We start from the raw sequence: 5,319 nt of genomic DNA on the forward strand, positions 1-5,319 counted from the left end.
GGAAAGCGCGGGGGCATGTTTCCCCCACTTGAGAGATCCGAGTTTCCAGGAAGATGATAACAGCCTCTCAGGAATGAAGGCGATTACCCTGACGCGGGAAAGCACGTGGGAATGTTTCCTACAGTTGAGCGGTCGAATTCCTAGCCGATCATAACAGCGGCGACCCACTATGGAGGAAGAGGTCAAGAAAGTTGATAACCAAGTACAGGGTAATTGTGAGTGTGAATAGGCAACCAGGATCGAGTCATCAAAAAGAAAGTGAGAGAAACACAGTGCATTGGTGGAAGGAAGGGAAATAAAAACGAACGTGGAGATTAACAATAATGTGAAGAAAGAAATTAGGCGGCAAAATCTGTACGATAACACAAAGGGCAGGGCCTTGCTATTTGAGCCTCGAGCTGGCTATCGAACGACAAAAACATACCGGAGCAAATATTCACAAGATGAAGCATGTGTTTGTTGCAGCAAATATCCGGAGACTATACTCAGCACATTCTAATAGAAGGCAAATGTAGTGAAACCCATAGGTAACGTACACCTTCCAGAAGCGCTTGGGTTTTAAAGCAGGCGGAAACATCAACCGGTCAGCAGATGAGATAAGCAAGAGACGTTTAATGTATTGGTAGAAAAAAATCATGGAAGAGATCGATACGACCGGATCCGTAAGAGGCATAGGTGGCGGTACAATGTATATATAGATAGAAAAGTTTTGCGGAAGAGAGAGAAAGCACAAAGTTTCTCACAATATTGCTTAGAGGTTAAATCTGGCGCCACTGTCTATGGGAGTTTTCTTACGGGCGCTATGCCATCACGGGAATGACGGTATCACGACGGTATATGGGTGTGCGAGGCTTGTGTTGGCTGGTGTTGGCTGGTGTTGAGCGAGGCTTCGTCTAATACGTGGTAATGGCTGCACAGATAACGCGTTCTACAAAAATCTTTATAGAGCGTTTTCATTCACCCACATTACATCTTTCAATGAAGTTTACTCACCAGCTGTGCATAATCAATAAACAAAACATTTTTTGTGTAATGATAAAGTTAGAGCAGATCTTTACATGCTGTTTTAGTAGGAAACGAGCCATTGTAACAGACAGAATGGTGCCAGCCAGGCGCGTCTTCAAAGTGTCCTGGCTCTCCGACAACGATGTCAATCCGAAGCCACCATATACCGGCATTCCCATGCATTCCATGCGCAGCAGTGCCAGATTTCCCTCTAGGTAATATAGTGAGAAACTCTATGAAAAAAAAAAAACTGTCAGCCCTTCCACGCGGGTGGAGATGGAAGACCAGCGAAGCTATACTATGGTGGGAATTATGTATTTCCAATTATGACTATTAAGATGTGATGGTGTAATTTGAACTATTAAAGAATGAGAAATATATATGATCCGGTGGTTTTTATTAATTTAGTGACCACAGAGACTATGGTACACCGCCATAGGGTGTACGGCAAAGGTTGGCATGTTCTTCATAAACACGTCACCAATGCCGCGCGCGTTCGGTGCGAATGCGGGCAAAACGCCGCCTCCGTTGACAACAGTTCTGCGCGTTGTTTGTGTGACCGCACACAACCGCTATCAAAACGCTGGCGTGAGCAAGCGCGCCAGCAGCAGCGAGCGAAGGTTCATGCGGTCTATCGCTTCAACGGAAACTCAGTGGCGAAAGCACATCACATAGAAAGGTAGGAGCCGTGTTGCTGATCGATTTCAAGATATGGTGCGCGTCTCACAAGCTTTGTATTCACGAACATCATCCGCAGTCTTCACTTCGCTCTTTAAACGTCTAAGGAAATGACAGAAACTCGGAGAACTATCGTGACAGCGAGCGCAGCGCACGGTGCCGTCAGCGTGTTAACAGACAATATATATGACCGCTCTTGAAAATTACTCATTGCAGCAAGAAACATCGCGCTCTTATACACTAACTCAACATAATTTACCCATCACTGTGAAAACGAATTATTTTAAATACAGCCGGCGCGCAACAACAACACACACTGTAGCAGACGACGCGCGCGCGGCGGGGTTGCGCGCGCCGATCCAGGCGGCCGTGACTCATCTAGCCACCGTAACCGTATGCCCAATGGGAGAAGGAAAGCCGCAATAATTCGAGTGGATGGTGGCTCTCATGTTGCTTGTATTTCGAATTTTTATGACCGATAACTTGAATTTGTGTGGGTCAATTTTCCTAATTACTTTTGCTCTGTGTTCTATGTCATGCTGAGTATCGATCAAGAGCAAATAGATGGCGACCCGAAAACGTTGTTGCAGGGATCCTTTAAGGTCCGTAATGAGGTATCGTACGTATTGACGACAAATTTGAAGTCTTCTTTTTTTTCCCATGCACCCCATCGCAGGGGAACACGCTTCCACGTAGCATCGAAGGTTGCTAGTCCAACGCAGAGTTCCGATGATTCGTGGATAACATTATTATTGCGATAGCAATTATATGGACACTTCAACCGGATTTCTGCCGTCGCCGTCGCCGTCACTGTGAGGTTCCGTATAGATAAAATCTTCGCCGCGCGCCGTATGCCCGAGCGGAAGCGTGAGTGTACGCGCGCTATCACGGAGAGCGAACGCACTCAATCTCCCACGCGCAAGCAAGGAAGCGGGAAGCCAGCGCCGGAGGGAGCGGGGGCACTTCTACTCTGCCAACAACCGCGCTCGTCGCTCGCCCGCACCGTCTCCTATCTCTTCCACGCGCAAGCAAGGAAGCGGGAAGCCAGCGCCGGAGGGAGCGGGGGCACTTCTACTCTGCCAACAACCGCGCTCGTCGCTCGCCCGCACCGTCTCCTATCTCTTCCACGCGCAAGCAAGGAAGCGGGAAGCCAGCGCCGGAGGGAGTGGGGGGGGGGGGCACTTCTACTCTGCCAACAACCGCGCTCGTCGCTCGCCCGCACCGTCTCTTATCTCCACACGGCTCTGACCTTTATGCACTGTGCATTCGCCGCTCAGTTTCTGTTGAAGCGATAGACCGCACGTACCTTCGCCCGCTGCAGCGTATATGCGCTTGCTGCCAGCGTTTTGACAGTCGTTGTCTGCAGTCATTCAGTGTGATCTATTCCTGTTTGTTTGTGCGCGCTCACACCACGCTTGTTCATTCAGTTAGTAATAGTCGGGCCACATTTTCCAACGCACGCTACACATGTAATGCTGCCCGGATCGGCAGTGCAGCGCTACAGGTGTGTCCCTTCGCACGCGCTGCCCACGGGAAGCGTTTCTCATCAACACCACCGTTTCACACGCGCCTTCTCGTGGTCATCGAGTCTCTCTTCATGTCGGTCTACTTACGCCGCAGCACACCTGATTACTTAATCAGCTCATGTTTACTACAATTCATATTGCTACCAAAGCCGCTCACCTTACTTCGTATGACATTGCTGTGTTGCTATCGCATTCATTGCTTCGCCCTTAGGGCGAAACTGTGACATTTTTGTTTAACGAGAATACTGTTATGCTTTTATTCCTTGTTGTAAACATGTTTTTTTCTTTACGCGCATGGCATTTATGTTTTTGTATACGTACATCATCCCCCTGCAATAATGCCTTCACGGCAAAGCAGCTTTTGAAATAAATAAATAAATAAATAAATAAATAAATAAATAAATAAATAAATAAATAAATAAATAAATAAATAAATAAATAAATAAATAAATAAATAAATAAATAAATAAATAAATAAATAAGTTACTCATTGTACTGTAGCACCATCACTTTCCATATACCTCTCCCTTTCTATGTCTCTTCCATTTCGTCCTTACCCCGGTGAGGAGTAGCAGGCTATCGACGCGCTCTTCCAGCAAACCTCCCCGCCTTTCTCTTCATTGCAAGTTCCTTTTCTCCACAGTGCGTGGGATATGCATAATTTTTTTTACCCAAGAATTTTGATGAGCTGCCGTTCATGACTTGACAGCGCCTACCATAAACGCTCGTAACCCATTTTTATTTATTAGGAGTTTTGGTGGAAAGAAACAAGGATAAAGGAAACCTGGGAGGATAGTAGCTACATAAAAACAGAGTTAACAAAACAGCCAGTGGTGCACCTTTTTTCGATGCTTCTTCACTGTGAACACAAAACACTGTGAGCTGCATTATCAGCTTTTAGTGCTAAGATCCTTGTGAGAATGCCGCAGTTATTGGCCAAAGAAAAAGAAAAGAATGGACACACCACAATAAAGAAATGTGGTGTTTAACGTCCTCAAACTGTCACAGTGGGTCAGGATGGACGCAGTAGTGCTGAGGCGCATGATTCATTTCAACTATCTGGTGTACTTTAACGTGTACCGAAATCAAAGTACAGAAGTATTCTTGATTCCGACCCTCCAGAAGGCGACGCGGTGTGTCTTGAGGCAACAGATGGCTAGGACACAAACTGCATCTGTTATAGTGAGCGAACTAGCCCCAGAGAAAGGTCTATATTTAAATGTACACGGTGCACTGGTAGTGATGGTCTGTCACAGACACAACATACATACATACATACATACTACATACATACATACATACATACATACATACATACTACAACATACATACAACATACATACATACATACATACATACATACATACATACATACATACATACATACATACATACATACATGCAGGCATGCATACATACATACATACATACATACATACATACATACATACATACATACATACTACATACATACATACATACATACATACATACATACATACATACATACATACATACATACATACATACATACATACATACATACATATGTTAATAGTCCGGAAGGCAGTGGAATGAAGGGGGGGGGGTGATCCCAAAGCCTTGTCGGGTCTGGAAATCAGTGATACGAAACCACAATGGGGAGGGGGGGGGGGGGGGGGGGTCATATTGACCTGTTACGTGGCATTAACTTCCATCCGCAGTAAAGTACGAGTGTTGAGCGCACGAACCAGCTAGAAAGGGGGCGGGGGGGGGGGGGGGGCATCTTCTTGGTTCCTCTCTTTCGTAGATACTACTGTAACTTTTGAGCGATGTTATGTGTCAGTGCGACGTCTCATTGGAGTGACGGCCATTCTGTCCGCTGCGTTATCGAATGAAAGCAAAATTAAAGTGATACCCCAAAATTGATCAACCAATATTAGCGCCTCAATTACATCCACAACATAACGGCAACAAAGATCAAGTGCCATACGCCAGTTCAGAACGAAAAAAATAGGTAGAGCAGGTTTATCTGTGTTCCCGTTTTTTCCGAGCTTCATAACAACATGACGTCCGGTTACCGGCAGAAAGTGGTGTCGTTATGACGAAATTGATGGTTACTAAAACAATG

Source organism: Dermacentor silvarum, chromosome 2 (assembly GCF_013339745.2).
Source record: "Dermacentor silvarum isolate Dsil-2018 chromosome 2, BIME_Dsil_1.4, whole genome shotgun sequence".
In the NCBI taxonomy this organism is placed as follows: Eukaryota; Metazoa; Arthropoda; class Arachnida; order Ixodida; family Ixodidae; genus Dermacentor; species Dermacentor silvarum.